The sequence below is a fragment of the Lissotriton vulgaris genome, chromosome 7 (assembly GCF_964263255.1).
Source record: "Lissotriton vulgaris chromosome 7, aLisVul1.2, whole genome shotgun sequence".
In the NCBI taxonomy this organism is placed as follows: Eukaryota; Metazoa; Chordata; class Amphibia; order Caudata; family Salamandridae; genus Lissotriton; species Lissotriton vulgaris.
In genome coordinates, this window is record NC_141695.1 from 830,483,739 (window position 1) to 830,510,545 (window position 26,807).

The window sequence follows — 26,807 nt, forward strand, 5'->3', positions numbered from 1 at the left end:
CCCCCCTATCTTTCTCTTTATTCCTCCATCTCTTTCTGTGTCTGTCTCGCTTATCCTTAAGTGCTGATTTCAAAAGACAGCTGTGGTGGGTAAGAAATAAGAGGTGGGGCCCTTCTAAAATCGAGTGGTGTGGTACCCCATACAGTCACAGCCCTGTAGCTTTATCGTGGCATTTTGCACACTTTTCAGTAACAAACATTCAGCTTTAGGGGATAGAATTAAATCACTCTGGGCCACATGTACAAAGGTAATTGTTTGCGAATACAAAATAGCACATTCTTGTGATTCGCTATTTGGTAATCACAAACAACAAAGTTCAAATGAGTTTTTGACACATTTTGCGTTTCCAGTGGATTGCAAATAGACCTACCTCATGCATATTAATGAGGTAGGTCTCGGTTTGCGACTCACAGGGAATCGCTAAAATCACTGGGATGATGGCCTGCTGGGGTCAGGAGACCAGCACGTCTGTGATTGTTTTTAAATAAAGCAATCTTTTTTTTAAATGCAGCCCATTTTCCGTATAAGAAAATGGGATGAGTTTACAAAAGAAATGTTTTCTTTCCCTTTTTAGGTCTCGCCTGAGCCAGCGTGCATGGACTGCTCTGCGAGGCATTTAGTAAGGGCCTTTGAGCTCTGAACACACGCTTGTGCGTGTGTTCAGAGTTCAAAACACCAGAGAACACCTGCAAGTGGCCTGTGCATGCGTCTTTTTTAACCCCTTCACTGCGGCGGCTATTCCGCCGCAGTGCTAACGGGGTGGGGGGGCCGCGCGGCGCTCCCGTGCTCGTGACGGAACCGCTCCGTCACGGCACGCGGGTGAGCTGTGCTTGTGACGGAACGGTTCCGTCACGGCCCCGCCAGCGCTAGAGAACGTTAGCGCAGGTGCGGAATTCGCGCCGCACAGGTGCGGAATTCGCGCCACGCAGGCGCGACGCGGCGGCCGTGACGGAACTGTTCCGTCACCAGCACAGCACACCCGAGGCTCGTGACGGAACGGTTCCATCACGAGCATGGGAGGGGTTAAAACCACAGCATGCAATTGGTCCAAGGTGGGTGATTGTCCCACCTTGTTTGTTCCATGGCCTAGGGTCCTCCGGAGCGAGCATTAATGCCATCTAGTTCCAATTATTGCGTTGACGTTAATTAGAAACAGGTGGTGCTCACGTTTTTTCTTGTTTTTATTTTACAATGACTGCTGCCCCTCACAGCACTCACAGGATGCCTGCTTAAATTGTCCTGATCTTTCTTTTCTAATGGACGGCCCTTGAAGTAGCTGTATAGGACCCTGCTTTCACCACTCGAGTTCATAATTGTTCACAGGCATTTGTTGCACATTACTCACTTGAGCACGCTCTACGCAGAGTGCTCCTGTCACTGCCGCCGGCCGGCCTGTGTGGAAGAAAGGTTTGTGATTATTTGTTATGCACAAAGGTCAGGGAACTTAGACACATTATAATTTTATGGAGAAAAACATTTATAACAGTTGTTGTGAATTCTGCTGCGTTTAACTGAAGTTTTTTGACTGCCATGCTAGGCGTGACAAATTATTTATTTTGTTTGCTCTAAGTGAAATCATAGACTTTCCTGTTTTTCAGTGATTATTAGATGAAACAGTAAATCTCACCAGATAGGACGACTTCAAGCCGCTCTTTCCGCGCACATCGCACTAGATTCTGTTGCCACAGAATAGTTGTAATTACACCAGAAACAGGTCTGTCGGTCAGTTTCTATGTTTCCGGGTGTGTAAAGGGTGAATGAGTCAAGTGGGAAGCGGGGGTCAATTCATGCAAACATGAACGGAGGTGGGGAGAGGGGGCTCTGACCATTATTATTCTAACAAATATGACACAAAGTACTTATTTTTGGTTTCACATGACAGGTTTATTAATAAAAGGGTGTTAGACGGGACCTGGAGGGTCGGCCGAGGACAGGGGGAGAGGTCTCCGGGGAGAGCCGTCTCCAGCGATCGTACAGACAAGTAACTTCCCCCCCCACAGATGGACACCACACAAAGATAAGGTTTAACGTTCTTTATAAGCAAATCTTGAAGTACGGTAGGATGGTACAAGGAGGTCTGGACACAGGGGTCCCCTCGGTTCTAGTCTCTTGGAAGGAAAAGGGGGTAGCGGGACAGTCTTGTTACCAACTGGTAGTGGATGAAATGATGGTAGCTCTCAATCCTCGAGCTCGGCGTTCTAGGAGGTCCTGCCGCGGCAGCGCCAGCAGGTCCCGAGGAAGATCGTAGATGGTACCGGGCCGCGGCAGCGCCAGCAGGTCCCGACGAAGATCGTAGATGGTACCGGGCCGCGGCAGCGCCAGCAGGTCCCGAGGAGGTCGTAGATGGTAACGAGCTGCGGCAGCGCCAGCAGGTCCCGACGAGGATGAAGGTTGCAGAAGGCCGCGGCAGCGCCAGCAGGCAGGACGACAGTTCGCAAGGCAGGGCTGCGGCAGCGCCAACAGTCCGTCAAGGATGAGTTCTTCTAGGTGTCTCTCGACTCCAGGATACAACTGCCTTCCTGCTCTGGAGCTGCCCCAGTTATAGGCCTGGCGCCCTTTGATGTCCGGACCCTCGCACTTGGAGGTCGGGAGGTCCGGGATGAGGGAGTCCAGACACCCAGCAGGGGGGTGGAGCTAGCGCCCGGGGAGGCTGGGGGCAATCGGCACCTGGCGGGGGAGAGCCATCAACGCTCCTCTCTCCCATTAACCTGCCAAGTGGTCCGTTCACCTCCTGGGTGGATGGTGGTGCCGGGATGTCGGGCCTGGCCAGGCCCAGGGTTAGGGTCGAGCTGAGGCCACGCGGCCTCGTGGTGCAGTGTCCAAGATGGCGGCTGGGCCCGGGCAAGGGTACTGGCGGTGGCCCGGGCCAGTGATACCGAGATGTTCGGGGGCAGGTGTCCCGTGTTGGACGGGTCACGGGTGACTTCTGTGGGTAGCTGCTGGAGGGTCGGTGCTCTGGCTCTGTCGTGCGGGGAGGGAGCGAGCCCGTTTCGGGGGCCTGTCCAACATGCGTCCCCCCCAGCTGAAGGCGGGGAGAGTCACCCATCCTCTTGGGGACTCTCCTCGTCGAGGCGGAAAAAGCGGGACAGGCCATCCGCATTGGCGTGGTCTTGGCCAGGGCGATGCACCACATTGAAGTCCATCCCCTGCAGGGAGATGGACCATCGCAACAGCTGGGATTCTCCCCCCGCATCTGCATTAACCATTGCAGGGGGCGATGATCTGTTTGTACCCGAAAGTGGGTACCGAAGAGGTAGGGTCGGAGCTTCTTGAGGGCCCACACCACTGCGAAGGCCTCCCGCTCGATGGTACTCCAGCGTTGTTCTCGGGCCAGCAGTCGTCGGCTGATGAAGGCCACTGGTTGGTCGACTCCCTCGGGGTTCAGTTGGGAGAGGACGGCCCCAATGCCATGGTCTGAGGCATCAGTCTGGACGATGAACTCACGGCTGTAGTCGGGGGCCTGGAGCACCGGGGCGGTGCACATGGCGGCCTTCAGCTTCTCGAAGGCCGCTTGACAGTCTGGGGTCCAATTGACCGTTTTGGGATGCTTCTTGGATGTGAGTTCCGTGAGCGGCCCCACAATGCTGCCATAGTCTTTCACAAACCGCCGGTAGTATCCGGTGAGCCCCAAGAAGGCTCGTACCTCGGTCTGGGTGACGGGGGGCTGCCAGGACTGGATGGCAGCGATCTTGAGTTGAAGAGGGGCCACCAGACCGCTCCCCACTTGGTGTCCGAGGTAGGTCACGGACCCTTGGCCGATTTGGCATTTGCTGGCCTTGTTGGTGAGGCCGGCTCGTTGCAGGGCCTGCAGGACCTCTCGGAGGTGGCAGAGGTGGTCGGACCAGTGGCGGCTGTAGACGGCGATATCGTCCAGGTAGGCGGCGCTGAAGTCTTCGAGGCCCGCCAATACCTGGTTCACAAGTCGTTGAAAAGTGGCTGGAGCGTTTTTCATACCGAAGGGCATCACTGTGAGCTGGTAGTGCCCATCCGGGGTGGAGAAAGCGGATCGTTCTTGAGCCCTGAGGGTGAGGCCGATCTGCCAGTAGCCCGCTGTCAGGTCGAAGATGCTCAGGTAGCGGGCAGCCCCCATGCGGTCGACCAGTTCATCTGCTCGGGGGATAGGATGGGCGTCGGTTCGGGTGACAGCGTTCAGACCCCGATAGTCGACGCAGAACCGGAGCTCGGGGGTGGTGCCCGGGGCAGCCTCTTTGGGTACCAGTACTACTGGGCTGGCCCAGGGGCTGTCTGAGGGCTCGATGACTCCGAGTGTGAGCATTTTGGCGACCTCTTCTTGGATGCAGGCGCACACCCGGTCGGGGACTCGGTATGCCCGGTGTCGGATAGGAGGACTGTCTCCAGTGTCCACGTCGTGAAGGCACCAGGGGGTGACCCCGGGGGTGAGGGAAAACAAGTTCGCAAATTGCAGCAGGAGGGCCCGACAGTCCCGCTGCTGGTCCGGGGTTAGGGCATCGGAGAGTCGGACCCCGTCCACGGAACCATCTTTTTCCCGGGTCCTCAGTAGGTCAGGGAGGGGCTCGGAGTCTTCTTCCGCCCCACTGTCCGTAGCCATCAGTAGGCTGAGTTCGGAGAGCACAAAGGTTGTTTTTAGTCTGTTGGCGTGGAGGACCCGGAGGGGGTTTCGTGGGGACTCCATGTCGATGAGATAGGTGACAGGGCCCTTGCGTTCGACCACCTTGAAGGGTCCTGTCCATTTATCTTGCAAGGCACACGGTTCGGTGGGGGACATCACCCACACCTGCTGACCAGGTTCGAACTCAATGGAGGAGGCATGTTGATCGTACCATTTCTTCATGTCCTCCTGACTGGCCTCAACATTGGCTTTAGCGATCTCCCTGAATCGCCTGGTCTGGTTGCGGAGGGTCAGGAGGTACTTATAGACGTCTGGAGGGGTTTTCCGGGGGGCCATTTCCCATTCTTCTTTAACTAAGCTGAGAGGCCCTCGGACAGGGTGCCCGTACAGGAGCTCGAAAGGGCTGAAACCGAGGGACTTCTGGGGGACTTCTCGGTAGGCGAAGAGGAGGCATGGGAGGAGCACGTCCCACTGGCGGCGTAGGGGTTCCTCTAGCCCCATAATCATTCCCTTGAGGGTGCGGTTGAACCGCTCGACCAGTCCGTTTCCTTGTGGGTGATAGGGGGTTGTGAATCGGTAGGTGACTCCGCACTGCTGCCAGAGGGATTTCATATATTTCAAAATAAAGTTTGTGCCCCGGTCACTGACGACCTCCCGGGGGAAGCCCACTCGCGAGAAGATTCCCATCAAGGCTCGGCCTACCACTGGTGCTGTCACTGTTCGGAGGGGAATGGCCTCGGGATAGCGGGTGGCGTGGTCCACCAGGACCAGGATGAATCGGTGCCCTTGTGCTGTTCGGGGGTCCAGGGGCCCCACAATGTCTATTCCCACCCGTTCGAACGGGGTGGTGACGACGGGGAATGGCTGTAGGGGTGCCTTGAGTTTTCGGCCGCTCTTTCCGCTGGCCTGGCAGGTCGGGCAGGCCCGGCAGTGGTTGGAAACGTCATTTCGCATCTTGGGCCAGTAAAAGTGAGTCACCAGACGGTTGTAGGTTTTGTCTTGCCCCAGGTGCCCAGCCAGGGGGACATCATGTGCCAAGTTCAACAGGAAGTCTCTGAAGCGGAGGGGCACCATCAGCACCCGACTGGCCCCCAATTCGGCGATTCTCTGCTCGCTGTATAGTAAATCATTGTCCCAGTAGATCCAGTGCGCCCCTGTGGTGTCTCCCGCGCTCTGGGCGAGGGCTTGTTGTCGGAGTCCCTCGAGGGAGGGACAGGTCTTTTGTTCCTGCCGGAATTGTTCTTGGGTGGGCCCCCCCTCTTGACGCCACTGAGCCAGGTCTGGGAGGTCCTGGGGCTGAGCGGGCTCCTCCGGGGCTCGTTCTGGGGGGTCAGTAGGGACGGTGTCCTCCTCTGGAGTGATCGGGGGAGGAGGTGCTGGCCATTCGGGTTCTTCGGGTCTGGGGATGGCACGGGCGGCCACGGACCGGGATGTTACGCACGCCCAGTCCGGGAGGCCCAACATCCCCAGGTGTTCTCTTCTCTCAACGGCCGCCCACGGGGAACTCTCGAGGTCGTTTCCCAGGAGGCAGTCCACGGGGGCATCATCGCGGACAGTCACTTTTAGCATGCCGGACACTCCTCCCCATTCAAAGGGGACACAGGCCATCCGACACAGGCTCTCAGAGTTGTCGGCCGATCGGACGGGGCAAAGGACGTTTGGCAGGATTTGTTCTTGGGTCACCAGGTGACAGCGGACGGCCGTCACGCTGGCCCCGGTGTCACGCAGGGCTTCGGCCTTGCGTCCATTGATGTTCACCCACTGGCTGTACTTCCTGGTGTTCGCGGGTAGGGGGACCTGCGGGATCATGTCTCTTCCCCCTAGGCAAGCCAGGACCATGGCGGCAGGTTCCCACTCGGGCTGCTCTTGCTCGTATTCTTCATGCTCCTCGGACGTTTGTTCTTCTCCTAGGGCGGCGGCCGCGACCTGGCGGGGCCTGGGAGTCTGGTTCTTTGGGCAGTTCGGGTCGCTGGCATATTTATTTATTTGTAGGTTTATAACGCGCCGGAATCACACCCGAAGGTGTATCTCCGCGCAGTGCTGAGATGAAACAGGTCTAGCAGGCACTAAAACTGAAATAGGGTTGTCTTAAGACTTTTCCTGAAGGCTAGATGACTAGAGCACTGTCTAAGGGAGAGGGGGAGGTTGTTCCACAGGCGCGGACCCATAACAGAAAGAGCACGTCCTCCCTGTCTGGTCTTGTTATGTCGTGGAATCTGTAGTAACAGCTGGTTACTGGACCGTAAATTACGAGGGGGGTGATGATGAACAAATTTTTCGGCCAGATAGAGCGGCCCTAGGTTATGGAGACTTTTGTGAACCACACAGCAGGTCTTAAATTCCACCCGTCTCCGGATAGGAAGCCAGTGGAGCTTTTTGAGAAGGGGCAGAGATGGTGTTCTGGGGGGGGCATTTGTCACCAGGCGTGCCGCGGTGTTCTGCACCACTTGAAGTTTGTTGAGCACTCCTTCGTTGGCCGCTAAAAGAAGACCATTGCAATAGTCGAGGCGACTCAATACGAGGGCCTGGACCAAGGTCTTCCTTGTGCTGTCAGGGAGAAGAGGAAACACTTTCTGGAGGAGGCTGATGATATGAAAACAAGATCCCACCGTGGTGTTGGCGTGATGTACAAGATTGAGATCATGGTCCAGACGGACCCCCAGATTTTTCACCACCTGTTTGGGGGAAGGGGCCACTCCCAAACTCGTAGGCCACCAGTCAGGGGTCCACAGAATTTTTGCTTCCCCGAACAGCATGACTTCCGACTTCCCCACGTTGCACTGGAGAAAGTTCCTGGCCATCCAACCGGCGACCGCAGTCATGCTATTCGAGAAAGCTTGCCTTATCTCCGGGGTAAAGGTCTTAAAGGTAAACAACAGCTGTGTATCATCAGCGTATGAAATGGGTGAAAACCCAAAAGACCTCATAGTATCTGCTAAGGAGGAGACATAAACGTTAAATAACGTGGGGCTGAGACAGGAGCCCTGCGGGACTCCTCTGGTGATTTTGGTGGAGATGGAACTGAAGGATCCCATGTTGACCTGTTGGGTGCGATCTGCAAGGAAGCTGGTGAACCACGCCAGGGCAGATTTCTTTATGCCGATCTCCTTTAATCTTGTTAGGAGAATGGTATGGGATATGGTGTCGAATGCTGCGGACAAGTCCAACAGCACCAACACCACAGAAAGACCCTTGTCCAGAGACATACGTATGGTATCCGTGACGGAAAGCAGAGCCGTCTCGGTACTATACCTAGGTCTGAACCCTGACTGAGAGTGGTCCAGACAGCCGATCTGCTCTATATAACTGGAGAGGTTGAGATTAACATGTTTCTCCATGATTTTGCCGACAAACGGCAAAAGGGAGATAGGCCTCAGGTTGGTCATATCCGACCAGGGAATGGAGGTGTTTTTCCTTATGGGCTTAACCAGGGCCTTTTTCCACTCCAGAGGGACCAATCCTTCAGAGAGGGAACGATTAATCACCATCTGAATGGTGGGACTCAGAGCATTCCCTATAAGATGCATCACTCGGGCGGGAACAAGGTCCGCCGGGCTGCCCGATTTGATCGTCCCAATCAGTGAGTTGACATCATCCAGACTGATCTCGGGGATAGCGGACAGTACCGGAGGGCCAAGGCCAGCTGTTCCGAGTTTCAGGCTAGGCGAGGAATCCTCAATATCAACCAAGGTGGTGGCTTTAGCAATATTTTGGTAGATAGTGTCGATTTTATTTGCAAAAAACCCAGCAGTATCATCGCACAATTGTTGGGACACCGTCTCAGGGCTGTCACACGCGATGGGGTTGGTAGATGTTCACCCACTGGCTGTACTTCCTGGTGTTCGCGGGTAGGGGGACCTGCGGGATCATGTCTCTTCCCCCTAGGCAAGCCAGGACCATGGCGGCAGGTTCCCACTCGGGCTGCTCTTGCTCGTATTCTTCATGCTCCTCGGACGTTTGTTCTTCTCCTAGGGCGGCGGCCGCGACCTGGCGGGGCCCGGGAGTCTGGTTCTTTGGGCAGTTCGGGTCGCTGGCATAGTGGCTGACCCGCTGGCACCGATGGCAAGTGACATTGGCTCGGAACCCTGGGCGCATCGGAGGGTTCCCCCGCCCAGCCTCCTCCTCCTCTGGGACGATGGTGACCTTGGTTGTTTCGGTTCTGCTCGGTTGGCCCACTCCGGGCCACTCGGGTGCTCTCCCAACGGTCAGCCTCAGCGGCGAGCTGCCGAGGGTCAGTCAATTTACTGTCGAGGAGGTGCTGCCTGAGCTCGACAAAGCAGTTGTTGGAGAGGTGCTCCCATACAATGAGGTTGAAGAGTTGCTCGTATGTGGTTACGCGGCTACCCTTGATCCATCCCTCAAAGGCTCGGCTGAAATAGTTCATATATTCCACCCAAGTTGTACCCGGGATCCGGGTGCAGTCGCGGAACCTCTGGCGGTACATCTCGGGTGTGAGCCCATAACGTGTGAGGAGGGCGGCCTTCATGTGATCATAGGACGTCATCTGGTGGTCCGGGAGCTGTAGCAGGGCGTCGCGGCCTTCATTGACGAACCTCCCCCATAGGCCGGCTCCCCAGTCACTTCGATCGATCCGGTGGGAGGTCAAGGCGATCTTATAGGCCTTGAACCACTGTTGTATGTCGTCGTTCCTATAATATTCTCGGACGACATCTTTAGGGATGTGGACTTTCGGTTCTGTAGCGCCCGGGGTGCGCGGTTGCTCGGGCACCCCTAGTTCTTTGTTTTGTTTTCGCAGTTCGATTTCAGCTAGCTTGCGCTCGTGTTCGTATGCCAGTCTTTTCTCTTCGAGTTCTCTTTGTCTTTGCTTTTCTTCCCGCTCTTCTCGGAGCCGTAAGTGTTCTAAGTTCAGTTTTTGTTCTGCTAGTTTCAGCTCTCCGTCCAACTTGAGCCGTGCCAACTCCAATTCGTGGAGTCTGTTTTTTTCTCGCTCTTGGATCCCTTCCCGGGAGAGACCCGCTCTCCTTTCTTCGGGAGAAGTGGTGTTTGTCTCGGGAGCTTCGACGTCTTGGTCCCGGGGTCTGACGGCACCGGTTTCTGCCCAAGATTCTAGGGCGTGTTTGAAATCGTCTTTCGTGCTCAGACCGGTGGTAGCAATGCCTAGTTCTATGCAAAATTGTTTTAGCTCTCGATGGCTGTATTCTTCCAATTTCTCCATCTGGAATTTCTCTGTCGATCCGCTCTCTTTCGTTGACATTGTGGTTTAGTCGTGGGGTGAGTTACTCTCTGTACGGTACGCGTTGGTTCGGATCGCGCCGCTGGCCACCAATGTTAGACGGGACCTGGAGGGTCGGCCGAGGACAGGGGGAGAGGTCCCCGGGGAGAGCCGTCTCCAGCGATCGTACAGACAAGTAACTTCCCCCCCCACAGATGGACACCACACAAAGATAAGGTTTAACGTTCTTTATAAGCAAATCTTGAAGTACGGTAGGATGGTACAAGGAGGTCTGGACACAGGGGTCCCCTCGGTTCAAGTCTCTTGGAAGGAAAAGGGGATAGCGGGACAGTCTTGTTACCAACTGGTAGTGGATGAAATGATGGTAGCTCTCAATCCTCGAGCTCGGCGTTCTAGGAGGTCGGGCCGCGGCAGCGCCAGCAGGTCCCGAGGAAGATCGTAGATGGTACCGGGCCGCGGCAGCGCCAGCAGGTCCCGACGAAGATCGTAGATGGTACCGGGCCGCGGCAGCGCCAGCAGGTCCCGAGGAGGTCGTAGATGGTAACGGGCCGCGGCAGCGCCAGCAGGTCCCGACGAGGATGAAGGTTGCAGAAGGCTGCTGCAGCGCCAGCAGGCAGGACGACAGTTCGCAAGGCAGGGCTGCGGCAGCGCCAACAGTCCGTCAAGGATGAGTTCTTCTAGGTGTCTCTCGACTCCAGGATACAACTGCCTTCCTGCTCTGGAGCTGCCCCAGTTATAGGCCTGGCGCCCTTTGATGTCCGGACCCTCGCACTTGGAGGTCGGGAGGTCCGGGATGAGGGAGTCCAGACACCCAGCAGGGGGGTGGAGCCAGCGCCCGGGGAGGCTGGGGGCGATCGGCACCTGGCGGGGGAGAGCCATCAACGCTCCTCTCTCCCATTAACCTGCCAAGTGGTCCGTTCACCTCCTGGGTGGATGGTGGTGCCGGGATGTCGGGGCCTGGCCAGGCCCAGGGTTAGGGTCGAGCTGAGGCCACGCGGCCTCGTGGTGCAGTGTCCAAGATGGCGGCTGGGCCCGGGCAAGGGTACTGGCGGTGGCCCGGGCCAGTGATACCGAGATGTTCTGGGGCAGGTGTCCCGTGTGGGACGGGTCACGGGTGACTTCTGTGGGTAGCTGCTGGAGGGTCGGTGCTCTGGCTCTGTCGTGCGGGGAAGGAGCGAGCCCGTTTCTGGGGCCTGTCTAACAAAGGGAGTTTTACAAAGTGTGTATTTTTTTTATAAACTGGAACTGGGCGTCCTAACAGGCTCCTTTTCTCTCCTTGTTTTTTAATGTGTTATTATTTTCTACATGAAAAGTTTGTAATTACACAGGGCAGTTTATCGACGGCATGGATTCTGTGATGGAACAATTTAATTAGAGTTTTACATTGTGGTGCGTAGGCAATCGACGCATGCTTGCGCACAAATACAGCATAGTGCACACACTCCCTACCTCAAGCGCTTGATCGAAGGTGAATATTTTCTATGTTAAATCTCTTTATTGATCCTGGAGTATGTTATTGAGGTGACAGTAGTAATCGTGTGTACATTACAGAGATCCAAAAAACACAGCATTTGAAATACCTAAAAACACAAAAAGATTGCATGAGAACGGTTGCCACGGGGCGCCTTTCCTCTCATTGATTGGATATACCTGCTCTCCCTACAACTCTCTCTCTCTTTCGCGCACACAAGCTCTCTCTCCCTCTCTCACCCACACACATATGCACACACATATGCACACTCTCTTTCTCTCTCTCACACACATAGGCAAGCACACATGCACGCTTTCTCTCTCTCTCCCTCTGCCCCTCTCTCTCAAACATACACAGGCACGCACACATGCACGCTCTCTTTCTTTCTCACACACACAGGCACACAAGCACGCTCTCTCGCACTCACACACACAAGCATACAAGCATACTCTGCTCTCTTTCTCTCTCTCTCACACACACGCATGCACACACACATGCACGCTCTCTCTCTCTCACACACACATACACACACCCCCGCACTCTCTTTCTCTCTCTCTCCCTCTCTCTCTCACACAGACACTCACGCATGCATGCATTCTCTCTCTTTCTTTTGTGTGTAGTGCCAAAGCACCATTGATTCCTGCTACGCACGGTAAGTCATTCATTGGTGCTTTTATTATGATACAAGGACCCCTTGCTCCCTGCCAGGCCTCCAGCACTGGTGGCGTGGTGGTGGTAGTGTGTGGTGTGCAGTGCCGAAGCACCATTGACTCCTGCTGTTTACAGTAAGACCTTCACTGGTGCCTTTAGGGTGAGACAAGGGTCCCTCTGTCAGGCCTCCAGCACTGGTGGCATGGTAGTGGTAGTGTGTGGTGTGCAGTGCCGAAGCACCATTGACTCCTGCTGTTTACAGTAAGACCTTCACTGGTGCCTTTAGGGTGAGACAAGGGTCCCTCTGTCAGGCCTCCAGCACTGGTGGCATGGTAGTGGTAGTGTGTGGTGTGCAGTGCCGAAGCACCATTGACTCCTGCTGTTTACAGTAAGACCTTCACTGGTGCCTTTAGGGTGAGACAAGGGTCCCTCTGCCAGGCCTCCAGCACTGGTGGCATGGTGGTGGTAGTGTGTGGTGTGCAGTGCCGAAGCACCATTGACTCCTGCTGTTTACATTAAGATCTTCACTGGTGCCTTTAGGATGAGACAAGGGTCCCCCTGCCAGGCCTCCAGCACTGGTGGCATGGTGGTGGTAGTGTGTGGTGTGCAGTGCCGAAGCACCGTCTCCTGCTGTTTACATTAAGATCTTCACTGGAGCTTTTAGCTGGACTGTGGTATGATACAGGGACTGCTTGCTCCCTTTCAGGCCTCCAGCACTGGTGGCGTGGTGGTGGTTGTGTGCATTGCTGAAGCACTTTTGAGTTCTGCAATGCACGGTAAGGCATTCATTGGTGCTCACTGCTTTCAATAGGGCCATGGCTTTACAGCAGGCAGCGCCTCTGCTCCTTGTCAAGCCTGCAGCAGTGGTAGTGCATCATTCATTCCAGCTGCTCAGGGCTGGTGCCTGTTAATGATTCTCCTGCAGCTGCGGAGTCAGCAGTGGGTGCGGTTGTGAAAGGCTCGGGTGGTGTGTGTGTGTGTTCCCTTCACCATTTCCTGCTCTACTCCACGCTCCCCGCTTGTCCCTTGCCTCCATTACCTTGCGCTGTCCTGCAGCCCATGCCCTCCTCTTCCATCCCATCCATTCCCTTGCTAAGCGCGTGCCAATCTTCCATGCTTCACCCAGTATCCCTGCTCTGCATATGTGAGCTCTGCTGCCCCCTGCTGGTGTACTGTAGGAGTTTTAAAGAGACACGTGGAGAGACCTGCACACCCTTCAAGTGCCGAGCTTGGCAGTGCTAGAGTTCACACCTATCAGTGAGAGGCTTTGGGGTAGAGGTGTGCGCTGGCAGGCCAGAAAAAACTCATGGGAAGAGCCGAACCAGAGGCCTTGCTTGGCTCTAAGATAGGGTGACCAGATTCTCAAAACAAACAAGCATTGGCATAGCCGATAGGTATCGCCTTTAGGACCTTATAAATGTTTAGCCATGCAACTGTTGATGTTGCACCAAGGATATTGTACTGCATAACTAAATGCTTACAAGGTTCCAAAGGCGAGACCTATTGGCTATGCCAATGCTTCTTTAATAGTTGGCAGTGGTATGTGGGACAACAGCCTGCTCTTAAAAAATATTTATACAAACATTCACAAAAGTGCATGGGTTACCACCTAGGTCGTAAAACGTGAATGTTTTGCAACCGCATTTCGGTCGCAAAACATTCACACATACCACTGCGATTCAGTATTAGGAAGGGACACCCCAAAGATGCCCCTTCCTAACACCGCGTGGTAAACCCAATTTGTGATTCAGTAATAGGTTACTGAATTGCAAATAGGGCATGGTACATGTGAAAAAGCCTTTTTGCATTCGCAAATGGTTGTGCGACAACAAAAAACCTTTGTACATCTGGCCCTAGATATATGTTGCAATGACATTTGGAAAGGCAATGCCCCTTTAAAGTAACCTTCAGCAGGATACAGACATCTTTCAAAGATGTTCAACCTTCACACTCGTGCTTATCCATGTTTAGAGCTTGTCAGTTGCATTACGTTGTCATGAGAATGTCAACGCACATGGTTTGAGAAAACAATGGCTGTGTTACATGGCAAGTCATTCCAAACATGTGAATTACAGCAGACAATTGCACAGTTTCCTTCACGTTTTTAGGTGCAGAAGAATTGAAACAATATAATAAACCAGCAGTCCTACCTGCCTGATGTGGAATGCGATATAAGGGCTTGGATCACTCGCTTCGCTTCCTCTACTCCTGTGCTTTATGATTTCATCCTATCATCTGTATCTGAGATAAATGCTGTAAATCTTCTCACACTCGACACATGAATCCATCTAAACCTTCATGCAGCTCCCCTCATAACTCCCCTCCCCTCATAACTCCCTACCCCTCCTCCGTCCTTGCCCTCCAGCTCTATTTTACCCTTCATTTCTCTCTCCATCTCAACCTGGAATTTTGGTGTGGCCTAGCCTCACCCGAGCGCACTTACATTCTTCTAAGTATTTACAGCTTTCAACTATACACTATTTGCAGGATTCATGGAATTTCTCACATTTCAAGTCACCCAAACCCTTATTCAATCTCTTCGTAACTAGTGTTCTACCCTTTTTTATGCTCTTCCTGTTTCTTCACTTGCTGAACTTAATTCTGCTACCTGCCCTCTTTTTAGGTCTGTCTTGACGGTACATTTCACTAGAACTTATATGATCAATCTAAAAGAGAGCTTTCAGGAGTACTACAGAGAGGGGCTTTGGCTCCACCCACATGCTGGTGGATGAGTTCATATTTTGATAACAAGTTGTGTGCCTCCACAGAAATAGCTCTTCACCTCCAAGCTTCTGTGGTTATTTTGCTTGTTTACCTAGCAGCAGTATGTCTACCTAGAGAAGGTTCACCAGCATGCATAAAATACCAAACTTAGGGCCTCATTTACGAGGCCCCTTCCAGCACCAGAATGTCACTTTTTTGACATTCCAGTGGTGCAATGTGCCCCGGCATATTTACAAGGCCATTAAAGCCACTTTAGATGGCTTTTCATGGCCTTGTAAATATGTGCCCCTTTCACGCAACACCCATAAAAAATATAAAGCATTCCCAGATTTAGGAGAAATCGTAAACCTGGGAATACCTCATTATCTAACGCCACCCAAAGGGGTGGCGTTAGGGAGGCGCAGCAAAGAGAAAGGAGAAATGCATTCTGCAGCACACATAGAATGGGGAAATTGCTTGAATTGATAGATTTTGTGCAGGAAGGTGTCCCTTCCTGCACAAAATGGATCAGCCCTACAACGCAGGCACCCTTGCACAATGGTGCAAGGGTGCATACATTGGGGCATGGCATCCCATTGCGCATTGGCACTGGGGAAAAGGACAGGAATGAACAGTTTCACATAGATACCGTGCATTCCTGGCCTTTGGTTTTGACGTAGGGCAGCACAGCAAGATTCCTTGCGGCCCTGCCCTATGCCGAAACCTCATAAATGAGGCCCTTAAAGTGGGACTGAGCGTGACCTTTCTGAGGCGCACACATGACACAGTAATGCTGTTAACAAGTCCTGCCTGAGTAGATGATTTACGGTTTTGGTTCTCTACGGTAACAGCACAGATGAGAGGAGGGTAGTCATGAGGAAGGTATTGCTGTTTTCCAGGACCAAGACCCTCTTTCCTTTCCATCAATAACATAGGACGGCAGATTGCAGCTGAGTATTTGGGAGCAGTATGGCATGCACAGGGGTATACTCATTTACATGCATTTTTACATACTTTACCATGGTACTCTTTGAAAGAACTGTGCTTTTTCTATTTAATTCCTACAAAGCCTTTTTTGATTTGGAAGACCGGAACCAAGAAATGTGCCCGGCTCAAGTGTTTCGAAAGGCAGACGGCGTGAGATGTGCTAATGAAAGGGTGTGCATAGTACCAAAAACATTTTTGACACGGTTTGAAACATATGGATATTGACATTGCCTGTCCTTTCCCCCACACGTGTCATTATCTACTAAGCATGGGCGGAAAATCCGTTCCGCTCGCGGATTTTGCGGATTTTCGGGAAATTCGCAATCCGCGAGATTCGCGAATCTCCCGCAAAATCCGCAAATCCGCGAGCAGCGGATTTTGCTCGCACTGCTCGCACTGTTTGCGTGAGTTCGCGCCCCGCGAATAAGTGCAAAATTGCAGAAATACGATCTTAGCAAAACTGAAAGTAACTACTTACCAGGTTCAAAAGTTCAGGCTCATCATTAGTAGCCATTTCCTGTAGTGCTTCCTGAGGGGCCCCTCCAGAGTTCAGTTGCCAGTTGAAAATATTATGTGACCCTGCTCTGAACCTCAGAATAGTTACACATATGCCACAAAGGTCCTGAATTACAGCTAAGGGAGACAAGCAGGAGCCAGGCTGGAAGTTAAAATCCATTAATCAGCCCCTAATTCATTATTGTCAGTTGGGGCAGGGCAGGTGTTGTAACTAATTTTGCAACAATGAAAGCACTTAGCAAGTGCAAAAGATCACTAATCAGGGCGCACTAAGGAAGCAGGTGCCAGCTAAAAAAATATTCTGTGACACATTAATCAGCCCCAAATTAATTCAGGTCACTTGAGGCAGGGAAGGTGTGCTTTGCTTTGCCGAAAATAATGTACACTGGACAACCAGAGGGTGTGGTGATGAAACAGAGGGTGGCATGGGTGGGCCAGAGGGTGGCATGAGTAGTCAGAGAGTGGCAGTGGTGACAGAGAGTGGCAGTGATGAAGAAGAGTGTCCCAAACAGGCTGGACACGTAGAAACAACAAGTTCACAAAACTTGCGACCCGACAGGTAAGTTGGCAAATTGCGAAATTGTAAAAACCCTCGCGAACTGGCAGAAACACGGGCGAACACAAAAAAAAAAATCCGCAAATTCGCGGGAATTCGCGGATTTTGCGGATTGCGAGTTCGCAAATCCGCAAAATTCGCGAACGCGAGATCCGCAAAATTCGCCCATGCTTATTGTCTACCTCCCTCACTCTGTGCTACAAAAAAAAAAAACACTATTACGCAGCCACCATCAATGCATTGCTAATTTCGGCAAAGGATCTTGATTTACAAAGCTTACAGGTAGTGCAAAACACTGCTGCCCGTTTGATGACTGGTGCTCCCAGGCGAACTCCATCTCTTCCTCTTCTCCTTAACTTACATTGGATTCCTATTCGGAAAAGAATTAATTTTAAAGTGTGCTGTTTAGTATTTAAGAGTCTAAACCATATGGCTCCTATCTCTTTGCCTGAAAAGCTAACTAAACATATTCCTTCTCGCTCACTGCGTTCGGAAGGGAAAGGCTTACTTGTAGTTCCCCATATCAGACTATCCAGACTAGGAGGCAAATCTTTCACTTATATGGCTCCCACGCTATGGAACCAGCTGCCTCTGGTTCTTCGCCTGAATACCAACTATTTGGCTTTTAGGAAAAAGCTCAAGACTCATCTTTTTTAGCTTCATTCCCTTATGGGCTGCACCGCCTTAGTCCTCAGCGCGGAGATACCCCATGTGGGGGTGATCCATGCGCTTTAAAAATCCCAATAATAAAATAAATGTGCTTTCCTTTAAAATAAAAATTATTCACGTGTTTTTTAATTACCTTTTGCTATGTTGCACAGCTACAAAGCATTGCCGAAGCCGATAGATCTCACAGGCGGGAACTATTTGCTTTGCCAGTGCTTGTTTGGGTTGGTGGTTGATTCATATGGTGCCACATGCCTCTGTATTGCTGCTTCAGTATGAAGAAATTGTGTTTCCTTTCTCCTACATACATTGGTAGTGTATAGACGAATCAGAAGTAACAGGCACAAGGAAGACGAATCAGAAGTAACAGGCACATGGAAGACTAATCAGAAGTAATAGGCACAAGGAAGATGAATCAAGGAAGACGAATCAGAAGTAACAGGCACAGGGTGACGAATCAGAAGTAACAGGCACATGGAAGACTAATCAGAAGTAATAGGCACAAGGAAGATGAATCAAGGAAGACGAATCAGAAGTAACAGGCACAAGGAAGACTAATTAGAAGTAATAGGCACAAGGAAGACGAATCAGAAGTAACAGGCACAAGGTGACGAATCAGAAGTAACAGACACATGGTGATACTTTTTATCTCATACAAACGCTGCACCTGAATTAACCGTCAGATTCTACGCTCAATCAGGCGAGGAAGAAGCAGCGAATAGTCACGGTGGGGTTGTTTTAACGTTGTGGAGCTGCAGTGACATCATGTGTTTATTGGTGGAGTTGCAAGTGAACATATTTGAATGTTGCACCTCCTGTTCTTCGCGGTACGTACCCACATTGAGGGAGGCATGAATAACGAGGGAAGAGGAATGGGCAGATGAGCGCGAGCCCGACAGATCAGCATGTCACTTTCACATTCTGAAATTAAAATAAGCTGTAGAAAATGGGACTACTGAGAAATATATGACAAAGACGTTGCCAAATAACGTAAGCACAAAGGGTGTTTTCAGACACAGGTGTGCAGAAAGGGTGAATTCAGACCCGCGGTCGATAAGCATTAAAAGAAGTATGAGAACGGTGATGCTGTGCACAATGGGCGCGTGGCGAGTAGGCATGGGGACGGGGTCAAAGGCGTGGCTAAAAAATCAAACATATTCTGTAACTTTTTTCATTCTTTCATCTTCAGGTATGTATTGTATGTACTTATAAAATAACAATCAATTTGCAGGTTAAATAAATGCAAGGTGTTAATCAGTGGGAAATGCACTATCCGTATTTTATGAAACCTCTATTAGTTAATACACTGCTTAGATATGTGTCCGTAACCAGACAGCCACGGAATTAAATCCAGGTTAGAGCAGTGGAGGATACTTTGGGGCTAACACAGGCCCCTGCTCCCAGGGGCCTGGGTTACACAACTTTAAAAAGCACACACTTCACAGCTCAGTTGGTAAATCCTTTCCAATGCCGCTCAAAAACAATAAACCTGTGTCATCAGGAAGTGTCAGTGATTCCATTAATCAAAGCCAATACCGACTTGCGAGCTCCCTTTACATTTGCTGAGTGACCCGTTGTGCACAGTTACAGTTCTTTCAGGTAAGTGGGCACCCTGGCAAGAAGTCTTGTCAAGCTGTCTGCCCACCTTCAGTCTCACAGCACAGGAGACTCCTCAGCTCTCGGAATTAACCGTCCAGAGCCGGTTATCTTTTCACAGAAAGTAGGGGAACGGTTTTCATTAAAAGAAAAAAAAGTATGGCCACATCACCCCCCTCCGATCCCACCCATTTCAACCACTGATTCAGACAAAGATGAGCTTGCCTAACTGGAAATATGAGATGCTGGCAGGTTTGGTGAAGAGTCAGTAGCATTTTGAGATACCTTATCAGGCTTTCAGAGACACATACTTTGCCGACGCAGGTCTGGTTCTGCTCATGGCATTGAAGCCTTCATTGCGACTGCTGTCTGCTAACACTGGGCTGAAATCCCCACAAAAACTCACCTTTCTTTGACAGAGAGATATGTAACTGATTTCCCCCCTCCCAGCCCTGCCAGCTTCAAAGTAATGGGCTTCACTGACATGAGACGGATGAAAGCCCAGCCAACGAGGCTTTCACAGGCCCATGATCCACCTGACATGTTCCATAGTCTGCTCGAGCATTGCTGGCCTTTTCAGAGTTAAAGGCAGGGTCGAACCTGCCTATATGTCAACCAGGCAGGGCCCGACGGGCTGGTCTGGCTGTTCAGTGTGTGGGCACTTTTTTTGGCCGGTTGTGGACCTGTTTTATTGTTTGCTGGACCGGTTTTTACTGTTGATTTCCTTGATGTTACTATAAACATTGCCTATAGCAAGCTCAAATCCATGCACTCTTCCATACAGTGCAAAACATTTACGTTCAAAGCTGCCCCAATTTTCAAACATGGGCAATTTGTTTAGCTTTCTAATTCATAATAACAGGGGCCACTTTTATTTGGGTGCCCTGTCCTACTCCGCCCCTGGTTAGATGCTTCGCTTGAGGGTTGCTGTTCCAAGGAAAAGCTGACTAGTCAGATCGCTGGAAGGACAGGTGAGGGAACTCTATCAAGGAGAGTAGGTTGGCTATTCTAGAGGGGGAATTCCTTCTTGTTGAAGAAGTCTCCTCAACACCCAAGCAGGTGTCATTTTTAACCCCTTCTATGCTGGTGACGGAACCACTCCGTCCCCAGCCACGGACGGGCTGTGCTAATGACAGAGTGGTTCCGTCACGGCCTGCCTGGCACGTCTGCGCGGCAGCGATTTCGAGCATGCGCTGAGCATTCTATTGAGCGGGCGAGGCCGTGACGGAACCACTCCGTACAAGCACAGCGTGCCTGAGGCTCGTGACGGAGCGGTTCCGTCACGAGCCTGGGAGCGCCGTGCGGCCCCCCCTACCCCCTAGCGCTGTGGCAGAATTACCGCCGCAGCCAAGGGGTTAATCATCGGGCATTGCTCCTCATGGGGGTGGCACAGCTGTCCCCCACGGGCACTGTGAGAGGGCTCTTTGTTAGAGATTGAGCAGGATATAGAGAAATAGACATTGACTTCTCAAGTAGACAGCTAGTTACCTGCCCTCCGTGGCTCAAAAGCTGATGAAGCTTTCCCTAATGACTTTTTGGGTTAGATTTTGCAACTAAGGTAGTCGCATCCATTCAGATGCATAGTCGCCCTGACCACACCTAAAATCTAGGTACCATTACAGGGTGTATTGAGTGTCGCCGTCTCAGACCCCTCCACTTCACTTCTCACACTTTGTACGGTCCTGAAGAAATGCCATGGGATCCACTAGCGACCACAAGAGGCGTGAAACATGTCACCCAGATATCATCCATTTTTTTATTACCACTACCACTAAGATGTTCAAAAGGAAAATACTCCTAATTCTGACTACCTTGTCAAGAGTATTCCTCCTGGCTCTTGTTTTTAACCATACCACAGGGACCCCAGAATAACGTTTTTTCAGGGTACTAGAGTGATATTTTTAACTCACTTGCACCACTCCCCGTACACCCGCACTCACCACTGCGGCATACCACAAAAAGATCTCCGACAAAGAGCCATCTCACAGGGCCCTTGGGGGACAGCAGCACCACCCCCATGAGGGGCAACGCCCGATGATGAAGCATGACACCTGCTTGGGTATGTGAAGGCTCTTCTTCAACAAGGAGGAAATCCCACCTCTGGAATAGCCAACCTACACTCCTTTATAGCGTTCTCCTCACCTTCCTTCTAGCTACCTGACTGGTCAGCTTTTTCCTGGAACAGCTTCCCTCTAGTGATTGAAACACAGGCTCTAAGGAGCATGGGTACTGGACTTCTGTTTCTATTCCACTCCCAGTCCCCCCTTCTTTTGTGTGTTTTAGATGCATCGGTTGCATGGCACTGGTGCTGCCCAACCCTCTCAGAGACAATGGTGCATGATAACGGCCCGAGAAAATGACCTAGGCTTAGCTGGCACAAGGTTGAAGACATCTATGAATTGTGGCCACTGAAAGAGATCATTAGTAGCCAAGGAACAGGCTTGATCAGAATTCCTATGCCAGGATATCCACCAATTCTTAATGCATTAATGGAAAGGGGCAATGAACCCAGACTTCTAACCCACCCAGGATTAGACGGAATCATCTCTCTTTCTTTTTAGAAAATGTCTTTATTAATGTATTGGTAAACATTCAGTACTCCAATCATAGCGGGAGTATGCGATAACATATAGCATCAGCACAGTATACAGTACAATATTAACCGCAGAGTTAACATAAATGCTGCAGTAGTACCATGCACAATATCTCATCTCACATTTAACCAGTTATACCAACAGGAGTAGGAGTTGCAATCACTGCCATGTTTATCATGAAATATCGTAAACAGTAGCTAAAAACAGAGTGAAGAATAAAAAGATGAAGGGCCTTGACCGTCTTATATTACACAGTTAGCTTCAAGTGAGTTGCCATGGACCAATGCTGTGGTGGAGCTGGGTGGTCGTGTGCCATAAGATCGCAGAATCATTGAGTAACTGTGTGATGGTGTCTGAGCGGGGAGGGAGTGGAGCTAGGGGATGGGGGTGACAGAGATGGCAGGGTATCACTTCTTTTCCGAGGAAGTGGGGGTGATCGCCCAACCACTTACGGATGCAGGTCAGCTACAGCGCTGGAAGTCCTGGAGGTGCATCTGCAAGCTTGGCCTCGATTGTGGTAAGTTATGCTCGCCAGTAGGGAGGATTGTTTGTGCTTGGGTGGCCGGTACGGTCCCATGGGAAGTCTTAAGAACCGGCTATGAGGGCTCTGCGTTGATCTTAGAACCATTATTGAATGGGAGGGCTCATTGTGATTTCCAACACATGGCCAGCCTGCGTTTGGCAACCACCAAAGGAAAATCCAAAAATGTATTTAGTGTCTTGTGCTTGGCGGATTGCTTAGTAATCCCAAGCAGGAAGTGTAAACCATCTAACTGTACCGTCAGTGTGTCAGCTATTTCTGTCCAATATGTAGATACCCTCAGACATGACCATACCATGTGTGTGAACGTGGCCTCGGTGGTGCTGCACTGGGGACAAGTGTCTGGGGAATCGCGGAACATCCTGGCAATTCTTTGTGGCGAGTGGTATGTTCGGTGAAGATAAATAAATTGGGTGTATTTAAGCCTGGCATTCACTGAGACCATTTTTGGGATTCCCAGACACTACAGCCACTGTTTATCAGTTAACGCTGGCAAGAGTTCCCCATCGCAGTAAACTCGGAGGGTTGTGAGAGGGACCGCCCTATCCTGACGTATGGAATTTGAGATCATTTTAATGGCGCGGCGGGCAGCATTGTGTACAAGAAGTGTTTGGAGGAATCTAGATGTCTCAGGCTCATCATTTGCTCTGCCCCATATTGCGCATAGTTGATGTGCCAAGGATGCACCCAAGAGAAGCACCCTGGGAGGATCCCATAGTTATCCACCAGGTTGTCGAATGTACATAGAATCGAGTTGGTGAACAGATCTCTTCATGAGATGACAAATGCATTGGTCCAGTCCATCGCTTCCAGTCCTCTGCCCTGCGCAATGTATCACCCAGAGGGGTAGTTCTAGGGTGTGAGGGGGAGGGGCATTTCCTGTGCAGATAAAGGGACCAACTGGAACATGCTGTGGACATTAGGAGATTTTCTGAGCTTTTTGGAATTATAGTCCCTGAGCCTAGCAACCAGTCCAGCACACCAGTCGGGCCCATTCCAGTTGCCCAGTGTCCCAGCCCCATAACATTTTGGTCATTGAGTCAGCGCATTGGCCATTGTAACTGCACAGCCATGTAGTAGTATTTGTAATTTGGGGCTTCCACTCCGCCCTTGGACAGTGGTGCATACAGTTTCGCAAGTGAGACCCGGTTCCTGCTCTTTCCCAATAAAAGAGCTAGTAGTAGTGACCTACGGTCTCCTAAGAATTTCTGGGGCAATAAGAGGGGGAGGACAAAAGAAATTTACAGCAGTCTTTTTAGCATTTTAGAGATAGCAATGCGACCCATGGGTGCGAGCGGTAATTCCATCCAGAACGAAAGAGCGGAGCGAACTCTGGTCACTGCTTTGCCCAAATTTCCATCCAATAAATTTGTGGATGAATGATACACTTGGACACCCAAGTATTTCAAAGAGTCACAGGACCAGAGGAGCGGCGCACTGGGGAGCGCCCTCCTCTGGTAGGAGATAAGGGTGTCATAGGGAGCAAAAGGGACTTGTCCCATTTCACTTTCAAGCCTGACACACGCCCAAACCGCTCGAGCAATGCCATCAGTTCTGGTAGGTACGACATATCTCCTCGTAGATGTATCAGTGCGTCATCGGCATACAGGGAGACTACGAGCCATTGGTTGTATGCCCTTATGCCCCAATCCACAGCTTGCTGGTAGAGCGCAGATGCAAGGGACTCCATTGCCAGCGCAAAAATAATGGGTGACAAGTGGCATCCTTGGTGTGTGCCCAGTGCAATGATAAAGGGGTCCGATATGATGGATCCAGTCTTCACTCATGCCGTTGGAGAATCATAGAACAAGGATATCCAATTTAGGAATTGGGGGTCTATCCCAAAGCCAATAAGCACTGCCCATAGGCAGCATCACCCCAAGGTGTCAAAAGCCTTCTGAATATCGAGTGAGGCAACCCAAGAATGCTCGCCATTTGTGTGCACCGAAGCCATTAGCATAAAGAGTCCACGCAAATTAGGGAAGGTGTTCCTGCCATGCATAAAACTACTCTGAGCCTGATGTACTAGTAATTAAATTACCTTGATGAGCCTGTTAGCCAGAACCCTGCCAAGAATCTTATAATCAGTGTTCAGGAGAGACAGCAGACGATACGATCCCAGCAGCAACGGATCTCTGCCTGGCTCAGGTACAACCACCAACATTGTCTCCCAGAGTGAGGATGGCAATATGCCTTGGACATAGCATCCATATACACCTGGTGTAGTTGGGGGGGCAAGCTGGGTTCGAAAAGTCTCATAGAACTCCAGAAGCCAACCGTCTGCCGGAGGGATTTTCCCTCCCCCATCTGTTAGATGGGATCCTTTACCTCAGTCACAGTGATAGGGGACTCCTGCTCTGCAAACTGTGTGGACGGGATATGGGGAAGAGTGATGTCCTTCGAAAAGTTTTGAAATTCAGCTTGGTTGCATTCTTGAGGGGCTCTGTACAGGGAGGCGTAGTTCGAGTGGAAGGCAGTATTAATTTCAAACTGTGTGTTAACTATGCATCCCACATCATTCCGAATAGCTGCGATTGGGCTCCTATTTATTTATTTATTTATATTTCTTATATAGCGCAGGAATTCGATCTCCAAGGAGATATCTCCGCGCTGAGTTGTTCCGAAGATAAGTAAGGACAGAGAGTTTGTGTGACATATCTAGGATTGCTGGGTAGGAAACAAGTACGTCTTCAGGCATTTTCTGAAAGTAGCAAGATTGGAATTTTGTCTTAGGAAGAGGGGTAATGAATTCCATAAAGTAGGACCTCTAAATGCAAGGGCTCGGCCTCCTTGCCTTTCTCTTTTGATCCTAGGGATCTGTAGCAGAGCTTGATTTTCAGATCTTAAGGTTCTTCCTAGTTGATAGGGTTGAAAGATTTCAGTCAAATACCTGGGGCCAGTTCCGTACAAGCATTTGTGGATGGTACAACATATCTTAAATTGTACTCTCTGGCGTATAGGAAGCCAGTGTAGCTTGCTTAGTAGGGGATATGAGGGGGATATAGCAGGAACATTAAGGATCAATCTGGCAGCAGTATTTTGAACAACCTGCAGTCTCTTCAGCTGTTCTGCATTAGCGGATGTAAGCAATCCGTTGCAGTAGTCAAGCCTACTCATAACTAAGGTTTGTACTAATGTTCTCCGATGGTAGTCTGCTAAGTAGGGGAAGACCCTTCTGAGTAGGCCAATGACTCTCATGCAGGTTCCCGTGACCTGTGTGGCATGATCTTTTAGCACCAGGGATTGATCTAGCTTGACACCCAGATTTTTCACACTTTCCTTGGGACAAGGAGCTGTACCCAATTCTGGAGGCCACCACTCAGGTGACCAAAGGAGTGGGGCCTTTCCAAAGAGCATGACCTCTGCTTTGCCCACATTACACTGTAGGCAATTTGAGGTCATCCATCCAGCTATGGCTCTCATTCCAGCAGCAAAGGAATTCCTTACTGCAGAAGTCATGTTTTGGAATGGGAACAGCAGCTGGGTGTCGTCTGCATAGGATATTGGTGTGAACCCAAATTTCCTTGCGACCTTCGCCAGGGGGGTCACATACACAATAAATAATGTGGGGCTTAGGCATGAGCCCTGTGGAACCCCCTTGGTGAGCTCCCTGGAGGTGGAATAGTGGGAGCCCAGGCGAACATTTTGGGATCGGTTGGAGATGAAACTTTTCAACCATGATAGAGCAGTTCCCTGCACTCCCACTCCCTCCAGACGGCTGATCAAGGTGTCATGAGACACCGTGTCGAAGGCAGCGGACAAATCTAATAGCACCAGAATCATAGAGCATCCTCTATCCTGTGCCATTCGAATGGTATTGGTCACGGAGAGGAGAGCTGATTCTGTGCTATGATTTGGCCTGAACCCAGATTGAGAAGGGTCCAGACCGTCCGCTGCCTCGATGAATTTAGAGAGATGAGTGTTGACGTGTCTCTCCGTCATCTTGCTGATGTAGGGTAGGAGGGATATGGGACGCAGGTTATTAAGGTCTGACCAATGTAGCGCGGTGTTTTTGCGAATTGGGTTCACTACCGCCATTTTCCAGTCATTAGAGATCCTTCCTTCCTTGAGGGAGATATTGATCAATGCTCTGAGGCTTGGAGCCAGAATGTCGCCCAGTGGCGCAATCATCGTGGCCGGTAGTAGATCAGTCGGTGATCCAGATTTAATTAAATTAAGAAGCATGTTTACTTCAGTGTGACTGATCTCTGGAATCGAAGTCAGAGTGAGTCGGCATGTTCCATTATTGGTGGATTCATCTCTAGGACTATCTATGATATCTCTGTTATTATATGGTGTTTTAGTAATTTTGTCATAGATTAAGTCTATCTTTTTCTCAAAAAACATCGAGATCTCATCACATAAGATTTGGTTAAAATCATCTGGACTCTCACAAGCTGTAGGTTTCACAAAGGATTGTAGGACTTTGAACAGTTCCCTGGTGGAATTTCCTGCCTCTGTAATTTTTGATTCAAGTTTATGCCTCCGAGCTTTTTTTATGTTTTTAAGGTATTTGGAGTGAGCTTCTGAATAAAGAGTTTTGCTCATAGGAGTGTGAGTTTTCCTCCATTTTTTCTCCAAACTCCTGCATTTTTGTTTTTCGGCTCTTAGTTCCTCTGTATACCATATTTCTGTCTTTGGCCTAACACGTTGTTTATGTAATTCTAGTGGAGCAATTTGATCAATGGCCTCTAATAATGTTTTATTAAACTTGGCCAATCCTACTTTAATATTATCCTCT